This window comes from Bufo gargarizans, chromosome 3 (assembly GCF_014858855.1).
Source record: "Bufo gargarizans isolate SCDJY-AF-19 chromosome 3, ASM1485885v1, whole genome shotgun sequence".
NCBI classification, from domain to species: domain Eukaryota; kingdom Metazoa; phylum Chordata; class Amphibia; order Anura; family Bufonidae; genus Bufo; species Bufo gargarizans.
Window position 1 is genome coordinate 160,229,495 of NC_058082.1, and position 22,945 is coordinate 160,252,439.

Consider the following 22,945-nt stretch of genomic DNA (forward strand, 5'->3'; position numbering starts at 1 on the left):
TGAGGGCAGGGTTAGCATGGCAGAGATGTGGAAAACTTTTGTCAACACGCCACAGCTAACTGCACCACCACCTGATACGCAACGTGTTAGCAGGAGGCAACATTTCACTAACATGGTGGAACAGTACGTGTGCACACCCCTCCACGTACTGACTGATGGTTCGGCCCCATTCAACTTCTGGGTCTCTAAATTGTCCACGTGGCCAGAGCTAGCCTTTTATGCCTTGGAGGTGCTGGCCTGCCCGGCAGCCAGCGTTTTGTCTGAACGTGTATTCAGCACGGCAGGGGGCGTCATTACAGACAAACGCAGCCGCCTGTCTACAGCCAATGTGGACAAGCTGACGTTCATAAAAATGAACCAGGCATGGATCCCACAGGACCTGTCCGTCCCTTGTCCAGATTAGACATTAACTACCTCCCCATAACCATATATTATTGGACTCCAGGGCACTTCCTCATTCAATCCTATTTTTATTTTCATTTTACCATTATATTGCGATGCTACCCAAAGTTGAATGAACCTCTCCTCTGCCTGTGTGCTAGGCCTAAATATATGCCAATGGACTGTTGCAGTGGTGGCTGACATGAAGCCTGATTCTCTGCTATGACATGCAGACTAATTCTCTGCTGACATGAAGCCAGATTGTCTGTTACGGGACCTCTCTCCTCTGCCTGGGTGCTGGGCCTAAATTTATGACAATGGACTGTTGCAGTGGTGGCTGACGTGAAGCCTGATTCTCTGCTATGACATGCAGACTGATTCTCTGCTGACATGAAGCCAGATCGTCTGTTACGGGACCTCTCTGCTCTGCCTGTGTGCTAGGCCTAAATATATGCCAATGGACTGTTGCAGTGGTGGCTGACGTGAAGCCTCATTCTCTGCTATGACATGCAGACTAATTCTCTGCTGACATGAAGACAGATTCTCTGTTACGGGACCTCTCTCCTCTGCCTGGGTGCCGGGGCCTAAATATCTGAGAATGGACTGTTCCAGTGGTGGGTGACGGGAAGCCAGATTCTCTGCTATGGAACCTCTCTCCAATTGATTTTGGTTAATTTTTATTTATTTAATTTTTATTTTAATTAATTTCCCTATCCACATTTGTTTGCAGGGGATTTACCTACATGTTGCTGCCTTTTGCAGCCCTCTAGCCCTTTCCTGGGCTGTTTTACAGCCGTTTTAGTGCCGAAAAGTTCGGGTCCCCATTGACTTCAATGGGGTTCGGGTTCGGGACGAAGTTCGGATCGGGTTCGGATCCCGAACCCGAACATTTCCGGGATGTTCGGCCGAACTTCTCGAACCCGAACATCCAGGTGTTCGCTCAACTCTACTCATGATCCTAAGCATACCACCTCATCAGTGAAGCATGGTGGTGGTAGTCTCATGGCGTGGGCATGTATGGCTGCCAATGGAACTGGTTCTCTTGTATTTATTGATGAAGTGACTGCTGACAAAAGCAGCAGGATGAATTCTGAAGTGTTTCGGGCAATATTATCTGCTCATATTCAGCCAAATGCTTCAGAACTCATTGGACGGCGCTTCACAGTGCAGATGGACAATGACCCAAAGCATACTGCAAAAGCAACCAAAGAGTTTTTATGGGTAAGAAGTGGAATGTTATGCAATGGCCAAGTCAATCACCTGACCTGAATCCGATTGAGCATGCATTTCACTTGCTGAAGGCAAAACTGAAGGAAAAATGCCCCAAGAACAAGCAGGGACTGAAGACAGTTGCAGTAGAGGTCTGGCAGAGCATCACCAGGGATGAAACCCAGCGTCTGGTGAGGTCTATACGTTCCAGATTTCAGGCTGTAATTGACTGCAAAGGATTTGCAACCAAGTATTAAAAAGTAAAAGTTTGATTTATGATTATTATTCTGTCCCATTACTTTTGGTTCTTAACAAGTGGGAGGCACATATGCAAACTGTTGTAATTCCTACACCGTTCACCTGATTTGGATGTGTAAATACACTCAAATTAAAGCTGACAGTCTGCAGTTGTTGTTCGTTTCATTTCAAATCCATTGTGGTGGTGTATAGAGCCAAAAATGTTAGAATTGTGTCGATGTCCCAATATTTATGATCCTGATTGTATGTAGTAAACCAGCACTTGGGGTATCTGAAAATGTTTATAATTTACTGTTGTGTATTGTGTATTTTCAGCAGAGAAGGTATGGTTAGCAGTGGATTGCAGGAACAGGGCTAACCACCCTGTTCCTCCCCTCTTGGTAGGAATGTGGTGGTACTGCTTACTGCAAGAGGGAGAGTTCCTGAGTAGACTGCAAAAGGAGAGGAAGAACAAGCTAGAGCTCCTACTCCAAGATACCGTATCCAGTTCTCCTGTGAGACTATCACTCCAGAGAGATAATCAGAATGAAGAACACGGGTTCCAGAAAGCATCAGTGTGCAAAGACAGCAGTTTGATCAGCAAAATCACAGGTGAGGGACTATGGCTCAGACACCCATCACCAAACACACCTCCAGGCCAGACTTACTCCAAGTCTGTATCACACAGTGGACACCTATATCCACATGTGCCTGCATGTGCCATTAAATTGCCACATATCCAGCCACCATACCTACTTATTTGGTGCCAGAATGTGCACTTTGTATCTATTACTGCTGGATGTGCTATAAGTTATATTGTGCACTAAGTAAAGAGAGAATTTTATACGTTTACTTCTAGCCTTACTTCTACCTTTCCACTGCACCAATCCCCAGGAAGCAACAGCCTGAGGAAGTACACTGTGACACAACACCTCATTAAGGCCACTACCATTCCCATTATTTCCACCAGCTCCTCAGGGGCTCGCTGCACATACAGTTGCAAGTGTTTTTTTCAAATCAAGGAAGAACACCTCGTTTTATTTTTATTTTTTTATAATTGATGCAAAAAATACCCTGAATGAAGCCTCATAGAGGACCTGTAACCTCTCCTGACATGTGTTTTAGTAACTACTTGCATTCCCCATGCAATAGCAATTCTAGTTATTATCTATTCATTACTTTATGATGTGCCAGTTCCTTTATTATTCCTACTGCAAGTTTATGAATGAATTACTAGCATTCTGCAAAAAGGCCCATCTGGTTGTTATCAGTTGGGGTGGTGCCCCTGCACAGTCTGACATTATACAATCAGTGCTGCCAGTGTTAGACTGTTAAGGAACACCCCCACCTCCCTCCCAAATGGTAATACCCTTTGGACTTTGTTGCAGACCAGTGGCGTCGCGGGGGGGGGGGGGGTTTGGGGCAGAGGGTGCCCCCCAACTAAAATGCCCCCCGCAAGTGAGCCGCCGCATTTGGGCACAGGGAGATGAGCGTTTCCATTGCACTCATCTCCATAGTAATCTGCCTGTGCTGCGGCGGTGCAGGGGAGGGAGAGGCGTGTCCCTTCCCCTTCCTCTGATAGGCTGCCGACCTAGTGCCTGCAGCCTATCAGTGGCCGGCGCAGGCGGCGTGATGACATCATCATGACATGGAGGTAAGTATAAGATTTTTTTTTTTTACAATATTTTTTACAGGCACAATAAGGGGGGCTCTTGTTACTGGCACATTGGGGGGGGGGGGGCTTAATACTGGCACATTGGGGGGCTTATTACTGCCACATTGGGGGGTCTTATTACTGGCACATTGGGGGGCTTATTACTGGCACATTGGGGGGGCTTATTACTGGCACATTGGGGGGCTTATTACTGGCACATTGGGGGGCTTATTACAATACTGGTACATGCTGGGGGGCTTATTACAATACTGGCACATGATGGAGGGCTTATTACAATACTGGCACATGATGGGGGCTTATTACTGGCACATGATGAGGGGTTTATTACTGGCACATGATGGGGGGCTTATTACTGGCACATGATGGGGGCTCTTGTTACTGGAACATTGGGGGGGCTCTTATTACTGGCACGTGATGGGGGCTGGGCTCTTATTACTGGCACGTAATGGGGGCTGGGCTCTTATTACTGGCACATGATGGGGGCTCGACCTAGTGCCTGCAGCCTATCAGTGGCCGGCGCAGGCGGCGTGATGACATCATCATGACATGGAGGTAAGTATAAGATTTTTTTTTTTTACAATATTTTTTACAGGCACAATAAGGGGGGCTCTTGTTACTGGCACATTGGGGGGGGGCTTAATACTGGCACATTGGGGGGCTTATTACTGCCACATTGGGGGGTCTTATTACTGGCACATTGGGGGGCTTATTACTGGCACATTGGGGGGGCTTATTACTGGCACATTGGGGGGCTTATTACTGGCACATTGGGGGGCTTATTACAATACTGGTACATGCTGGGGGGCTTATTACAATACTGGCACATGATGGAGGGCTTATTACAATACTGGCACATGATGGGGGCTTATTACTGGCACATGATGAGGGGTTTATTACTGGCACATGATGGGGGGCTTATTACTGGCACATGATGGGGGCTCTTGTTACTGGAACATTGGGGGGGCTCTTATTACTGGCACGTGATGGGGGCTGGGCTCTTATTACTGGCACGTAATGGGGGCTGGGCTCTTATTACTGGCACATGATGGGGGCTCTTGTTACTGGCACGTGATGGGGCACTTAATGGGGGGCACTTATTACTGGCACGTTATTGAGGGCACCAATTACTGGCACATTATTGGTGGGAACTATAGGGGCATCTACTGAGGCCACAAAGAAGGGTTTTTTTTATATGGGGGGCTCTGTACAGTAGCATTTTATACTGGGACACATGGTGGGTACTATGGGGAAGGGGAAGAGGAGTACTATGGAGTCATCTACGGCGGGCACTAAGAAGGGGTATTTTATACTTGCAAATTATGGGGGGCACTAGGAGGAAGGGGGGAGAGGAGCACTATGGGGGCATTTACTGGGGGCACTATATAGGGGTATTTTATACTGGCACATTATGGGGGCACTATGGGGACATTAGCTCAACTGAGGGCATTACAAGGGGGTATTTTTTGCGCTGTCACATTATAAGGAGAATTATTTATACTAGGGGGCATTATGTTGGGCTTTATTACTCCCCCATGGTATGACCCCCTAGTAGCAGCACCAGCCTCTTCCTGCTCTGCTATCCCTCTGCCCCTTCTCCAAATCCTTATTATGAAATCTTTCTCATTAGGATAAAGCACAACATCAGCTCCGCCGAGCCCCCGGCCAAAGTGTGGAAGTGGCGTCCGAGATCCCCAAGGGCCAAGCCAAGTAACTGTAAGTTTTCATATGAAATATGTTTGTTATACACATATAGCCTACACCAGGGCTGCCAACCTGCGGCTCTCCAGCTGTTGTAAAACTACAATTCCCACCACGCCCTGCTGTAGGCTGATAGCTGTAAGCAGTCTAGGCATGCTGGGAGTTGTAGTTTTGCAACAACTGGAGAGCAGCAGGTTGGCCAGCCCTGGCCTACACTGTGCCACACAATGTACAGTATACCTCTACACTGTGCCACACAATATACAGTATACCGCTACAATGTGCCCCACAATATACAGTATACCTCTACACTGTGCCACACAATATACAGTATACCTCTACACTGTGCCACACAATGTACAGTATACCTCTACACTGTGCCACAGAATATACAGTATACCTCTACACTGTGCCACAGAATATACAGTATACCTCTACACTGTGCACCACAATATACAGTATACCGCTACCCTGTGCCCCACAATATACAGTATACCTCTACACTGTGCCACACAATGTACAGTATACCTCTACACTATGCCACACAATGTACAGTATACCTCTACACTGTGCCCCACAATATACAGTATACCTCTACACTGTGCCCCACAATGTACAGTATACCTCTACACTGTGCCACACAATGTACAGTATACCTCTACACTGTGCCACACAATGTACAGTATACATCTACACTGTGCCACACAATGTACAGTATACCTCTACACTGTGTAGTCTGTTCTATAAGCACCCTTGTTCTGTGGCGGCGGACAGAAAATAATCTGGAAGTGCCCCTCCCGAGACCAGGCTGTGGATCCGCCACAGTTTGGAAATGTCAAATGTACACTCCTGTAAGAGGCGGGGAGGGAGATCTGTGGATGACACTGTTATGGAGGGGGAAATGGGGATGACACTGTCATGGGGTGGATCTGTGGATGACACATATAGCATAAGATGCTATATACGGTATGTGGCATCCACAGATCCCCCCCCCATAGCAGTGTCATCCACAGATCCCCCTCCCTATAAAAGTGTCATCCACAGGCAGCTAGGACATGTTGAAATCTGAGTGATTTTTTATTTATTTTTTTTAAACCACAGACAGCAGGACTTTTCTACCCTGTTGCAGTTTTAGGTATTGGGTAAATTATCACAGCATTTCTAAGCGTACTTGTGTAAATGTATCATTGTTATAGCTGCCCCCCCTACCTTTGTCCTGGCCCCCAGTGTGCCCCCCCCCCCCCCCCCCAAAATTTGAAAGCTAGAGACGCCACTCTTGCAGACTGCTGGAAAGTTATTCATAAATTCTGGTAGGAATAATAGAAGAATGGTACAACATAGAGTCATGAGAATAGATGCTCCAGAATTGTTATTACATGGGCAATGTACAGTAAATAGTTACCAACACAGACATGTCAGGAGAGGTGTCAGGCCCATTTTAAACGGTTCATTTTTAAGATAAGTTGGCAGGTGTAAAAATGTACTTTACCAGTAACCTGTTGCTGCGCTCTGTAGCTTACCAGGTACACACTGGTCTCCGCTTCCTATTTCTTACTCAACACATTGGCATCAGCAGGACCCTGACTACGGCTGCGATTGACACGGTAAGCGTCAGAATGGCAGTGGTGTCTTTTGCTGGAGCAATTTGGTCTGGATTCTGCTCCAAAATATAACCAGGCAGCTACACGGAGACCATCTACCATTGTTTTAAATGAGAGGTAATGCTGCTGCTCATACAGTCAGTTTATTGCCATGACTGTACCAAGAAAGGACATATCCTTTCTTGGTGCAGTCATTGCAATTGAAAACAATGGCAGGCAGTCTCAATGTGGCTGTCTGGCATCGTTTTGGCATGGAATCCATGCCATTTCTGTCTGCAAAAGACGTGTATTAGTACACAATATCATATAGTATTATTGCACAATATCATGTAGTATTATTACAAAATTACAATTAATCAATTACATAATAATGAAGTTAAAAAGGTTGAAAAAAGACATAAGTCCATCAAGTTCATATAGTATAATTACACAATATCATATACACAATATCATGCAGAATTACTCTGAATCAGAAGGGAGCACTACTAACCAAAAAGTAGGTGTAAAGAGGAAGGCGAAAAATAAAACAGGATACTCACAAAGGAATAATCCTCTAAATTACAATATTCATCAAGGATCGCAACAAGGCCAATCCATAAATCAGGGAACAAATTTACCCAATACAATATTTCAGCAATCATCTTTGCTTTTGCCCTCTATTTCTGTTCCTTCCATGGCCCTAAATATCCCTCAGGCGATGCCATTAACAACAATACAGAGCTCTCCTTTTTTGGTGCCAGGCATACCATAGAGAGACAGAGATAAATGAAGTTTCAACCCAAAGTTCTAACAGACTGTACCAATGAATTAGAGATGCAAATTATTAACCTGTCGCATATAATTCTAAAACCAGAATATGAAACACTGATACAGAAAGGCCTCTCCTTTACACCAACACCAAGTTTCAACTGTTTCACTTGGGTGAAAGATATTAATCTTTTTGCCCGCAAACTGGTGTTACATAAGGAATTCAAAAATAAAGAAAAATATACACTTGAAATCCAAAGGAAAGAGACAGATAGCTCTGAGTATCTTGGAGCAATTATTTATAGAGGGAGAAGGTGAATCTATAGCCCCTAGTGCTCCATATAGTACCTTAACCCCACAATCCAGATTTACCCCTCCGTTCGCAGGACATGCCAGTGTCCAAGCCTTTCTGGATTTAGTTACCAGTGATCTTCAGAAAATTAAATCCAAAAAAGTGATGTAGGAAGCAATCTGACAAGAGAGGAAAGAGAAGCTATTGAAGAACTAATGAATAGAGAAGATCTAGAGATTAAACCAGCCGATAAGGGAGGGAATGTAGTACTGATGACTAAAGAAGATTATGTTGCAATGGTGATGGCATTACTCAATGACACAACCACATACCAACTATTGAAAGAAAATCCGACAGAGAAATTCAATAAGGAGTTGAAAAATCTACTCCTTGATGCCAAAAAAAAAGAACTGATCACTAAGAGGAATTTAAAGTCATGTATAGATCAAGACCAACCATTGCAACGTTTTATGCAATACCAAAAATTCACAAAAATCATCAACCCATTACTGGAAGACCTATAGTCTTCAGAAATCAGAACTTATGTGAAGGAATCAGTATCTATGTGAACGAAATTATATCACCATTAGTTCACTCTCCCCTCCTTTCTAAAGGACGCTAAAGACGCTGTCGTCAGGCTGCAGGAAATACATATTAATGAAAGTACAAAGATAGCCAGTCTTGATGTGGAGGCTCTCTATACCAGCATTCAACATGAACTAGGTATTAAGGCGGTTGAATAATTTCTCAAAACAAAAGGCTCACAGTATTTAGAACACAATAATTTTGTCACTACACTTTTACATTTTTATTAACACATAATTTTTTCACTTTTGATGGTAAATATTATTTGCAGACTAACGGGACTGCAATGCGTACGGTTTGTGCACCGAGTTCCACGAATTTATTTCTAGGGTGGTGGAAAGATCGTATTGTATTCACTGAGCAAAATGCACATTACACTAATCACGTGTTATTTTGGGGACGTTATATAGATGATATTTAAATTTTTTGGGATGGCACTGAATTGGAATTTTCTAATTTCATAAAGAGTTTAAATGAGAATTACATTGGCCTCAAATTTACAGCAGAAATACAACATAAGAGCCTTAACTTCCTGAATTCGAAGATTACCCTGCAGCCTGACGGCAGTGTCACAAAAGAGATTTTTTAGAAAATCGACAGCGACCAATAGCTTCCAACATTGGAACAGCTTCCATCCAACGTCACTCAAAAAAGGTATCCCAGTAGGACAGTACCTGAGAGCTAGATGGAACTGTACAGATCAATTGATGTTTGAACAAGAAAGTAATCAATTATATTGCAGATTTCGGGCTAGAGGACATCCCAAGAAAGTTCCTCATAGGTCCTATCATTGGGCCAAAAATACTAAAAGAAACAATCTACTTCAAATGAAGGAAAATAAAGAAGAAAAGAAAATAATCCACTGTATAGGAACATATGATGTACAGCATGAAATTATCTATAGCATCCTAAAACGGCACTGGAATGTCCTGCGGGTGGATGGAGATCTGAAAGAAGTAATTTCTATTAATCCCACTATAACTTATAGAAAAAGGAAAAATCTGAAAGAGATGCTGGTGCATAGTCACTTGCAACGAAAAGGAAAAGTTGAGACATGGTTAAGTACTAAGGGATCATATACCTGTGGAAACTGTACTTTCTGCACGCTCATAAGCCCTATGAAAGCATTTACAAACCAGGTTGATGGGAGGAATTATGAGATAAGAAACTTTATTGATTGCAAAACAATAGGTGTCGTATATGCTATTCTATGCAACTGTCCTAAATTGTATATTGGAAAAACGTTCCAAGAACTAAGGAGATGTATCTTCAAACATCTGAGTAGTATAAACACCAAAGATGATACCCCCCACTCTAGACATGTAAGGAACTACCATCAAGGAAATCCCCCCAGTCTGAAAGTATGGGGAATACAGAGAGTCAAAATAGGCCCAAGACAAGGAGACATTCTCTATCACTGTCAGGACTTAATGAAGGCTTTACATATTCATCCTTCTTATAATATTTGTCTTCAATTGTCTTTATTTATTAGTCATTGAAATGAATTGACACCAAATATAGTTGTCACAAGAAAATGAAGAGAACCTAGAAGAGTGATACTATGAGTATGAAAAGCCCTACAAATAGTACATACATAAACAAATAAAGTAAGTACTATGAATACTCGATCCTTATGGCTTTGAACATTAAACACGAGAGCATTATTAATGATTCTTCCCTATTTAGGGTACATGTACATTGCTGGTGGGCCTCTTAATTAGATCAACAAAGTTAAAATTTATGGCCCAATATTTTGGCTGGTAGTAAGGTGAACTAGGTAATAGGAGTGAACCTGTAATACCTAGATGGGTAGACAATACAAATTAAATATATAACTACCTCTATAAAAGTTTTATAGCAAACAAAGAAAAAAAAAAATATATAAATAAAAAAATATATAAATTGGTATGCCGGTGATTTCCATTAGTTATTTGGACCCTAATAATAACCAAATCAAGTAATAATAACAACCAATAATTGGAAAGATAAAATGAAGCTCCCTCAATCCCTCCTTTCCCCTTCTCCCCCTTGCCTCTCTCCCCCCCTCTCCGTTACGCTTTCTAAATATAATTTGAATCATTATTCACAGAGTATATTTCTACTGTTATTTAAAATATAATATACTAAAAATTAAAATATAATAACGAATTTATAATAATCATGACCAATTAGAGACAATATGTTTAGAGCAAAATTAATTCTATTTATATGTTGATTTCATTATTTATTACATTTATTTTATCCCCTTAATTTATGAAAAATAAGATTTATCTATACAAATATAATGCCATTATATAATCATGATTAACAGCAGTGACAAAGTATAAAAATATCTCGACGGTTATAAAAATTCTATGTAATAATAATTGATAAATAAAAGCAATACGGCAGAGAGCTGTTGAATAGGAGATACTGTTCCTGCCCTACAAGAGTATAGGCAATGAAGAAAGTTAAGATCTAAGAGTTGCGCTGTACCGGCTTGGTTGTGAAGGAAATTTCTAAGTCGGCGCGCAGAGCTGAGGAGGCCAGACCAATATCATTACGGGCAGTGAAACAGGCGGTGTACAGAGAGGAGGGAGCCAATCACTGCTAGCGGTGTACTTACCATAGCTATAAATAAGAAAAAGACGCCATTATATAGGACCTCCAGGTTTCTAGCGTCACTAACCTACCTAATAAAAGGTGGTTCCGCCCCTACAAATATACCTGCCCGATCCAATGAAGACGCCGATTTGCTGGTGAAACATGTCGGGAGGCAGAGAATGTGTTTGTGATTTTTAGAGCAGCAGTTGACATAGCCTAGCCCTATTCCTAATATATTGAGAGAGAATTGAAATGAGATGGAAGTGTGATTTATAATAATGTGCAACAAGCTGGCCACTTTGTTGCTCCACTATCAATGTTGCTAATTAGGCACAACAGTAACAGATTCCTATAGATACAATAAAAGGCAGCAGGCAGTCGGCTACTGAGAGTTTTAATCAGTCTCACACTGCATGTTAGTTATAGTCTAATGAAAATATATAAATAAAAGTTACGTCTTAATCAATTCAGAAAGTGTATTTAGACGTCCTATAGTCAAGTGACTAAGGCATTCTTACACACGACCGTATGGCTTTTTCAGTATTTTGCGGTCCACAAAAAACGGATCCTCAAAAAATACAGATGATGTCCGTGTGCATTCAGTTTTTAGTGGAACGGAACAGCTGGCCCCTGATGGAACAGTACTATGCTTGTCCGTTATGCTGACAATAATAGGACATGTTCTATCTTTGAATGGAACAGAAAAACAGAAATATGGAAACGGAAGGCGTACGGAGAACCTTCAGTTTTTTTTGCGGATCCATTGAAATGAATGATTCCATATACGGTCTGTTAATGGAACGCAAAAAACGGAATTTAAATGAAAAAAAAGGCCTAAGTGGAACTAAAAAAACTTTTCCTGACTCGACACACTGGGATCAGCAGTACCCTGACTAAGGCAGCGATTGACACGGTAAGCGTCAGAATGGCAGTGGTGTCTTTTGCTGGAGCAATTTGGCCTGGATTCTGCTCCAAAATATCACCAGGCAGCTACATGGAGACCATCTACCATTGTTTTAAATGAGAGGTAATGCTGCTGCTCATACAGTCAGTTTATTGCCATGACTGTACCAAGAAAGGACATATCTTTTCTTGGTGCAGTCATGGCAATTGAAAACAATGGCAGGCAGTCTCAGTCTGGCTGTCTGGCTGTCACGGATCAGCGGATGTGAACCCATTGTGCTACTGACTGGCTGTACCAGTCAAGCCCAGCTCAGGGAGTGATGCTTACCGCCCTTAGAGCAGTGACACATGAAACCAGCCAAACTCATGCTGTGTCCAGGGCTGAATGGAAGCTGTGGAGCGGAATCCTCAGAAGCAACATCACTCACACAAACAAAGTTTCCCGGACTGCAGCTGTAACTGGGAAGCACTGGCCACCGATCACCGAAGAGCACAGTGCCCGGGACCGTGGCAGTAAGCAGGGGAACAGTGTCGCACAGCAGTCGCTGTTACAGTACCCCCCCTTACGCCCCTTCTTCTTGAGTCCATGGCGAGACAGAAATCTCTTTATCAGATCCGGAGCATGAATGTTTTCCTGCAGCTCCCAAGATCTCTCCTCAGGACCAAATCCCTTCCAGTCCACAAGATGGTATGTCTTCCTACCACGTTTCTTGATGTCCTGGATGTCCTTGACTTCAAATACCTCGTCAGCATTCTCTGATACCAGAGTTGGAGTAGAAGGAGCCTTTGAGAATTGATTAAAGACCAGTAAGGAGACATGGAAGGCATTGGGAATACGCAGAAAGGGAGGTAGACATAGCTTGTATGTCACTTCGTTGAACCTCCTCAATACTTCAAAGGGTCCAAGGAACCTGGGAGCAAACTTAAAACTTGGGACCCTTAAGCAGATGTGTCACAATCCCTACTCTCGGGTCACGTCACTGGGGGGAATTATACTAGTGAGCTCATCTTTTTACCACATAAATTCCCACCCACCTATTCTAGATGACGGAATTATGCTAACTTACTCCCCTACATTCTAACACCCCAATATTTTCTATCACAATTGCTGCCACCACCTATACTATAAGGCAATAGGGGCTGTGACAGGGTGTCACAATGTTTTGCAGAGAAAGTGCTGGATGGTGTGTACATTGCACCAAGTTTCCAGCACTTCATGTGTTAAAAGGCTCCAGGAAGGTTTGGTTTTCCTTGTATCCAGAAGCTTTCTGGGAAAAAGAAAACCACTTTAGGGTCCTGGAGCCGGTCAGGGAAGAGTTGGGTGGGTTCCCTGACCACCCGGAGCCAGTCCGGGTTTTACCTCCCTGGGGGACTGCTCACACAGATGTACTAATTAAGTCAGCAGCCCTGACCCAAGAGCTCTCTCTCTGGCAGTTTTTTGAGAAGCTGCAAGCCCAGGAGCTCTGAGAGCGGTCGGCTTCTCCACCTAACTACTGAACTGTAAGTTGCTCTGTTTTCCCCTTGAAAATGCTCTTTGTGTTTTGTGTTATGAGTTTAGCTAGGGCTGCCGAGTGAGATAGGCAGGAGCCAGACGGCTATTGTTGTTTTTGGTTTTGTTTGTTAATTTGAGCAACTTGCAAAATAAACTAGCAACAGTGTGACGCACAAGCTACAAAGGTGTCAGTGTACCTGTTTCGGCCCAAAACAACCCCGCAGGAAGGCGTAACAGTTCACAAATTGGTGTCGCATGCGGGCACACGGATCCCTGCCAGATACCACCCATCTAGCAACTTGAATTGCATTTCATCTTATCATCCAGTACGATGGAAGACCTGGTGTTGAGGTTGGCACAAGCCTGTGCAACCCAGCAAGACGCAAATGCAGTCCAGCGAGAGACTAATGCCAGACATGAAAAGACTTTGGCTGCCCAGCAGGAGGCACAGCAGGAAATTGTACGTCTGTTGAGTACTCAGGTGACTGCACTAGCTGAGGCTGCGGAAAGAGACCGGCAAATGCAAGCTGAAGCCGCTCGGAAAGACAGAGAAACTCTTACAGAGGTTCTGCAGCAGCTGGCGAATACGCATCCGGATCGACCTAGCAATAGTGGGTTGATCAAAGCAAGCCATTTTCTTCAGAAAATGACCCCACACGATGACGTGGAAGCGTTTCTGAATACTTTTGAACGTACCGCAGATCGGGAGGCGTGGCCTAAGCCTCAGTGGGCAGGGTTGGTTGCTCCGTTTCTAACTGGTGACTCTCAGAAAGCGTATTTTGATTTGTCTGCCAAGGATGCCCAGGACTACGAGAAGCTAAAGCTTGAAATTCTCCACCGTTTGGGTGTCACTCCTGCTGTGCGGGCCCAACGCGTGCACCGCTGGAATTACCAACCTAATAAGTCTCCCAGGTCACAGATGCATGACCTAATTTATCTGGTACAAAAGTGGTTGCAACCTGAGATACTCACGGCACCCCAGATTGTCGAAAGGGTCACAATGGATCGCTTCCTGACAGCGCTGCCGTATGAATTAAGAAAATGGGTCAGTCACGCTGATCCAAAGTCTGCCAATGAGTTAGTTGAGATGGTTGAACGCTACCTCGCAGCAGAGGGGTTTTTGGCAGGGGGGTCCGACCCCGAGAACTTGCCTGTAAAGCAGCGTCTGCCCGCAGTGGCGGGGAGAGGCGCCTCAACCTTAAATGCTGATCCTGGTTTGAAAAGGTGGGTGAAGACCAACATGGATACCAGGCTGCTGAAAGAGACCCTACCAGGCTCCGGTGTCCAGTGCTGGAGGTGCAAAGCCCGAGGGCATGTGGCTGCTAAATGTCCTGACGTCCCAGTACCTATGGAGTGTGGAGCCGCTCGGCGCCTTTCCTTCTTTGCTCATCCAGCGTGTCTGACATCTGCGCTGGCTCACATGGCACAAGTCAAAGTGGATGGAAGGAGTGTCCAGGCCTTGCTGGATTCTGGGAGCCTCGTTACGCTTGTACACTCAGACCTGGTAGCTCCAGACCAGCTGAAAAACCAGTGCATGGGTGTTGTGTGCATACATGGTGATGCAAAAAGTTATGGTACAGCGGTGGTCCCCATTGAGACTCAGTTTGGTGTGACATCCCATGAGGTTGGAGTGTCCAAATCCCTGATGCATAGTGTCATACTAGGGCGGGACTTTCCTTTGTTCTGGGACCTGTGGGCGGTCGACTTTCCACCTCAAGTTTCCCTAAGTGTGAGAGATGAAACTCTGGCTAGCCTGCCTAACTTTGGGGATTCCGGTTCTGAAGCACCACGCCGGTGGACTGACCCCAGTTGAGCCTGACCAGTTTCCCTTCTCTGTGCTAGTGGGGGAATCTGAGAGACCACAAGAGTCTGTGGAAGAGTTACCTATGCCAGAAATAAACTGCTCTCAAGATAACTTTGGCACATCCCAACTGAGGGACCCAACGTTAGCTCATGCTTGGGAAAATGTGGCTGTGGTTAATGAGGTTGCCCACAGTACGGGCTTGGAGAAGGTGTACCCTCACTTTGCTGTCAACCATGATCTTCTCTATCGTGTTGATAATATAAGGGGTGAAGTCGTAGAGCAACTAGTTGTTCCCAAATCGCATAGGAAAGTGGTACTTGACCTGGCTCATAAAAACCCCATGGGAGGACACCTGGCAGCCGAGAAAACGCAGCAACGGGTACTCCAGAGGTTTTTTTTGGCCTGGCATATTTGCAGAAATCAAACGATTCTGTTCATCTTGCCCAGAATGTCAGTTGACGTCCCCTGCGCCTCATTACCGGGGACCCTTGGTACCGTTACCCATCATTGAGGTACCTTTTCACCGGATTGCAATGGATTTGGTGAGGCCCCTGGTGAAATCTGCAAAGGGACATCAATACATTCTTGTGTGTTAGACTATGCCACTAGGTATCCCGAGGCGGTTCCTCTGCGGAACACGTCAGCTAAAACAATTGCCCGGGAGCTGTTTCATATGTTTGCTAGAACAGGCATTCCAAAAGAGATCCTGACGGATCAAGGAACGCCTTTTATGTCAAACGTAATGAAAGGTTTGTGTAAGCTGCTGGGTATAAAACAGTTAAGGACATCTGTCTATCACCCTCAAACTGATGGGTTGGTTGAGCGCTTCAACAAAACCCTCAAGAGAATGTTAAAAAGGGTCATTGAGGCAGACGGGAGAGATTGGGATTGCCTGCTCCCCTACTTGATGTTTGCTGTTCGTGAGGTGCCTCAGTCGTCTACTGGGTTTTCCCCGTTTGAGCTTTTGTATGGGCGACAACCCCGGGGGCTTTTGGATATTGCAAAGGAGTCGTGGGAAGAGGCGCCCTCTCCCCACCGCTCCGTTGTGGAACATGTTCTACAGATGCAGGATCGCATCACAGCTGTAATGCCCATAGTACAAGAACATATGAGGCAGGCTCAAGAGGCCCAAAGTCGCATATACAATCGGGGAGCCAGACTCAGGGTTTTTCAGCCGGGTGACCGGGTCCTGGTTCTGGTTCCCACCGTCGAAAGCAAATTCCTAGCGAAATGGCAAGGGCCCTATGAGGTTGTAGAGAAGATAGGGGAGGTGAATTATAAAGTCCACCAACCTGACAAACGGAAAAAAATGCAAATTTATCATGTCAATTTAATAAAGGCCTGGAAGGAACCGTTAGTTTCTATGGCAGCTGAGCCTCTCAGCCCTACACTTCAGAGGGAAGTTACTGAGGTGAAGGTCTCGGAGACTTTGTCAAGGGCACAAGCCCAAGAGGTAAAAGAATTCCTCCTTAGGAATGCTGATGTGTTTTCAGAGTGGCCAGGTTGCACTCATGTAATTAAGCATGATATTGTTACAGATCCACAAGCTCGGGTTCGCTTGAAGCCATATCGCATTCCTGAAGCTCGCAGACAGACAGTAGCCGGTGAGATCCAGAGAATGTTGGAGCTAGGTGTTATTGAGCCGTCCCATAGTGATTGGTCTAGCCCTGTGGTGTTGGTATCAAAACCGGATGGGTCCTGGCGGTTTTGCAATGACTTTCGCAAATTAAACGATATCTCAAAGTTTGACGCTTATCCCATGCCACGGGTGGATGAGTTGATAGAAAGGTTAGCTCCAGCCAGGTACATTACCACCCTGGATCTAACCAGAGGTTATTGGCAGATTCCACTTACTTCAACGGCTAGGGAAAAGACAGCATTTTCTACTCCTCAGGGCCTATTCCAGTATGTGAGAATGCCGTTTGGGCTTCATGGGGCCCCTGCCACCTTTCAGAGGTTGATGGATGAAGTCCTTAGGCCACACCGGCACTTCGCATCGGCCTACCTTGACGACGTGGTGATATTCAGCTCGGATTGGGAAAGTCATCTTCCCAAGGTCCAAGCGGTGGTAAACTCAATTCGGCAGGCTGGTCTGACGGCCAATCCCAAGAAATGTGCCCTGGGCCTTGAAGAGGCACGATACCTAGGGTACATTATTGGTAAAGGCCTCATCAAGCCTCAGGCTCAAAAGGTACAGGCAATTAAGGAGTGGCCTCAACCTTGCACAAAAAAACAGGTGAGGACGTTTCTGGGCATGGTAGGGTATTACCAGAGGTTTATTCCAGATTTTGCCACCATAGCTGCTCCGCTTACGGACCTAATCAAGGGCAAAACTCAGGGGGAATTTCTTGGAACAAAGATGCTGAGGTTGCGTTCTGTAAACTCAAGGAGGTGTTATGTAGTAGGCCAGTTTTGATCGCTCCTGATTTCAAAAAAAAGTTTGTTGTTCAAACAGATGCTTCCAATGTGGGCCTAGGGGCCGTGTTGTCACAGTTGGTGCATGGAGAAGAACACCCAGTGATATATTTGAGTAGGAAGCTAACCCCAGCTGAGAAAAACTATAGTATTGTGGAGCGCGAGTGTTTGGCCATCAAGTGGGCTTTAGAGACTCTGCGATACTATCTGCTCGGCCGTCAATTTCAGTTAGTGACAGATCACTCCCCTCTTACCTGGATGTCACGGGCCAAAGACCATAATGCAAGGGTGACCCGCTGGTTCCTGTCACTACAGGACTATAATTTCTCAGTGGAGCACAGAGCAGGAAAGCTGCAGGCCAATGCTGACGCTCTCTCCCGAACTCATTGTATGTTCTCGGAAAGTGTCCGTACCCATGGGTTCGAACAGAGGGAGGGGGTATGTGACAGGGTGTCACAATGTTTTGCAGAGAAAGTGCTGGATGGTGTGTACATTGCACCAAGTTTCCAGCACTTCATGTGTTAAAAGGCTCCAGGAAGGTTTGGTTTTCCTTGTATCCAGAAGCTTTCTGGGAAAAAGAAAACCACTTTAGGGTCCTGGAGCCGGTCAGGGAAGAGTTGGGTGGGTTCCCTGACCACCCGGAGCCAGTCCGGGTTTTACCTCCCTGGGGGACTGCTCACACAGATGTACTAATTAAGTCAGCAGCCCTGATCCAAGAGCTCTCTCTCTGGCAGTTTTTTGAGAAGCTGCAAGCCCAGGAGCTCTGAGAGCGGTCGGCTTCTCCACCTAACTACTGAACTGTAAGTTGCTCTGTTTTCCCCTTGAAAATGCTCTTTGTGTTTTGTGTTATGAGTTTAGCTAGGGCTGCCGAGTGAGATAGGCAGGAGCCAGACGGCTATTGTTGTTTTTGGTTTTGTTTGTTAATTTGAGCAACTTGCAAAATAAACTAGCAACAGTGTGACGCACAAGCTACAAAGGTGTCAGTGTACCTGTTTCGGCCCAAAACAACCCCGCAGGAAGGCGTAACAGTTCACAGGGCCTATACTCAGATATTTTCTCAACCCAAATTTAACACTGTAACACAAGTTATCTATATGGGACCTAAAATCCTCTGAAACACTACCAGTAACATTATTCCCACCGAAAGAGCAAGTTCTAGAAGACCACAAGAAAGGGACTTATCAATTTTCCAATTTAATACAGAATATTGGCTTACTGGGATGCAGCAGTTATATTCCGGCTGTGGGGACAGCTGAAGATATGGGCAGTCACTCCAAACGATGTGGATCCCCAACGGCTCCTATGGACATTGGGATGTCGCAGAACAGGAGCAGAGGCAAAGGAACTCTTTAATAAAACAAAAGCAGCCTCTGCCTCAGGAGTCCAGTCTTTGGATGTAACCCCTTTCTTAGTAAGAGCGGAGATCGGAGACGTAAGGGATGAGAAATTCGGAATGAACTGCCGGTAGAAATTGGCGAATCCCAGGAAGCGCTGTAGAACATGAAGACCCTGTGGGTGTGGCCAGTCCATTATCGCCTTAATTTTTTCAGGATCCATCTGTAATCCAGCATCTGAGATGATGTATCCGAGAAATGGTACAGTAGTCTTCTCAAAGGAGCATTTATCGAGTTTGGCATAGAGTCGATTTTCCCTCAATCGCTGTAAGACTAAACGTACATGCTTCCAGTGAATGATTACATCTAGAGAATAAATCAGTATATCGTCCAGGTACATGATCACGCATATATAGTGCAGATCCCGGAAGATATCCTTAAGAAACTCTTAGAATACTGCAGGAGCATTGCACAGACCAAAGGACATGACGAGATACTCGTAGTTTCCATCACGAGTGTTGAAAATAGTCTTCCACTCGTCGCCCTTTAGAATGCGGATAAGGTTATATGCACCATGCAGGTCGAATTTGGTAAAGACCTTGGCCCCCCGACTCCTGTCAAAGAGTTCAAAGATTAGGGGAAGAGGGTATTAATTTTTGAATGTGACCTTATTCAGACCTCGATAATCGATACAGGGCCATAAGGATCCATCTTTTTTCTGCACAAAGAAGAACCTGACACAGGCAGGTGAAGTGGATTACCGGAAAAAAACCCTCTCCAGATTCTCCTTGATGTAGTCAGACATTGCCTGAGTCTCTGGAAGTGAGAGTGGGTAGACTCGACCATGAGAAGGTGTAGCACCAGGCAGAAGGTCAGTCGGACAGTCATATGGACAATGAGGAGGCAGGGTCTCGGCGTCTTTCTTACTAACGACGTCCGCAAACTTGTATACTGCTTCGGAAGTCTAGGCAGGTCTACAGGTACAGAAGGTGTGGAAGCAGGTCAGACCTCCGCTAAGCAGGTGGAGTGACAAGATGATCCCCAACGCAGTATCTGACCGACGTGCCAGTCCACAACTAGAGTGTGCAGATGCAGCCAGGGTAGCCCAAGGATAACTGAATTCACGAAAGGGCTGGCAGCACATAGAAGGAGATCAACTCAGAGTGCAGAACCCCAATCTGTAACTTAAGGGGTATAGTAACAGAAAGTACCGGTTCTGGGAGTGGTAATCCATTTACAGAGGCCACTTACAAAGGCATTTCCAGATGAATAGTGGGAAGCAGATACTGATGGACCAGGGCTTGCTGAATGAAGTTACCGGCTGACCCAGTGTCCAAGAATGCAGGCACAGACAGTGTGACTCCCTTGTGAGAGAGAGTCACCGAAACTGAAAGTTTTGGAGAGGACTTATCCTTGTCTAGGACCACCTCTCCAACTGATCCTAGACATTGTTTTTTTCAGGCTTCTGTGGACAATTACGCACAAAGTGGCTCTTGCCTCCACAATACAGACGCAGATTCTCTGCTTTGCGACGTAGGCGTTCTGGTCAGACAGTCGAAGGTGCTCTATTTGCATGGACTCTTCAGGTGGGGTGGACACTAGAGGAAGGACCAGTCTCTGTAAGGATGGATCCAAACTAGGTGGTCTTCTGGTGCTTGCAACCTGCTTAGAACGTTCCCTGAAATGGATATCAATCCTTGTAGCTAATGTGATCAGGTCATTCAGAGTAGGCGGGTGGTCACGACCAGCTAGTTCATCCTTAATACGTTCTAAAAAGGCCCTCCCAGAACACCGCCAGTTGAGCCTCATTGTTCCATGCAAGTTCGACAGCCAGGGTACGAAACTGGATGGCGTACTGACCCACAGACGAGGAACCTTGTTCCAGATGCAGCAATGCTGAGGCAGCAGAGGACGAGCGTCCGGGCTCCGCAAAGACCATGCGGAAGGTAGCCAGGAAAGACTGCAGATTATTGGTCTCTGGACCTCCATGTTACCAAATAGGATTTGCCCAGGCAAGGATCTCATCAGACAGCAGGGACACAATGAAGGCAACCTTGGACCGCTCAGTGGGAAACCTCTGCTCATGTAACTCAAAGTGGATCAGGCAGTGATTTAGGAATCCACGATAGGTCTTTGGATCACCACCATTGTGATTTGGCAGAGGGAGTTGCACACCAGCGGCACTCATATCCGGATTCACCAGCGTAGTCGTAGCAGGGGTAGCAGCGACTGGTGACCCTGCAGTGGCTGGAGAAGAGATGGCATACAGAAGAGCAGCAACATTTTGCCTGAACTGCATCAAGACATCCTGCCGTTCGCTCTGGGGCTGCTTTAATTCCTATAACAGATCATGAAGGACAGCCTTGGGATGACCAGCAGGGTCCATGGTCTGAGTCTACTGTCACGGATCAGCAGATGTGAACCCACTGTGCTACTGACTGGCTGTACCCTGGAGGGGCGTGACTAAGCAACTGCCTGGTCTTCGCTAGAGCCTCTGATGGTGAGGATAGACTTAGGCCGTTAGGGTAGTTGCCAGGTGCCACTCCAGATCAGTCCCAGAGTCAGTAGCAGCTGGTCCAGGCGGACCAGAAGATACCCGAGATAGGTACCAGCAGTACCGGAGTGGTAGACTGGCAGGGTCGTTACCAGGAGCAATAAAGCAGGAATCGAAGGATGAGCCAGAGGTTTAGTCAGACAGGTAGAAGGTCAGGGCAGGCGGCACAGGTACAGGTCAGGCAATCCGGGTCGGCAACGGGAGAGACAAAGCAAGCAGGCAGGGATCAGATGATAAGCAGAGTCCAGGGATGAAGTATGGGTCAGGAACATAAGTGGTTATCAAGCTCTTTAGCAACAAGCTAGGACCTTGACACTCTGGCATCTGGGAAAAGGGGTGAGCCCCTTAAGTATGTGTAGGAGACCCAGGGTTGGTCAACGAGGTCACCTGACCCAGCCCAGCCCAGCCCAGGGAGTGATGTGCCCTTAGAGCAGTGGCACATGAAACCAGCCAAACTCATGCTGTGTCCAGGGCTGAATGGAAGCTGTGGAGCGGAATCCTCAGACGCAACATCACTCACACAAAGTGTCCTGGACTGCAGCGGCAACTGGAAAGCACTGGCCACCGATCACCGAAGAGCACGGGGCCCGGGACTGTGCAGTAAGCAGGGGAACAGCCTTGCACAGCAGTCGCTGTTACACTGGAATCATTTTGGTATGGAATCCACACCAAATTCTATCTGCAAAAGACATGTATTAGTACACAATATCATATAGTATTATTGCACAATATCATGTAGTATTGTTACAAAATATCAATTACATAATGATGTACTGTATTTAAAAAGGTTGAAAAAAGACATAAGTCCATCAAGTTCATATAGTATAATTACACAATATCATATACACAATATCATGCAGCATTAGTACACAATATAATGCAGTATTATTGCAAAATATTATGTAGTTAGTACAACATTCCATGCAGTATTATTACATAATATCATGTAGTATAAATACACAATATCATGTACTATTAGTACACAATATCATGTAGTATTATTCTACAATATCACTGTCATGTCAGTAGAGAAGATACGGACAAGGACAGTGAGACCCTGGACTGAAGCCCCCCACTGTCCCTACCTACCCACTACCTACCTACAGTACAAGTCCTAGATGGCTAGACTGCAACTGGTCAACGGTCCCTACGCTATTAAAGTGCAGAGACAGACAAACAAACAGAGACAGACAGTAAACTCTGCTAGAGACAAAAACCTTTTCCATTTATTTTGACAATTAGACACAAAACACCTCAAGAACTGTTCCAAAACCTGTTTGACCCTTTCAATTTGTTTGTTTGTCTCATGATGGAACTCTAAAGAGAAAGACAGTTTTATCCCAAATCTTTTACTAAACTCTCTCCAGAATCTTGAGATAAACTTTACTCCCCTATCAAAAAATGGAATCGGGTATTCCATGTAATTTGAGGATAT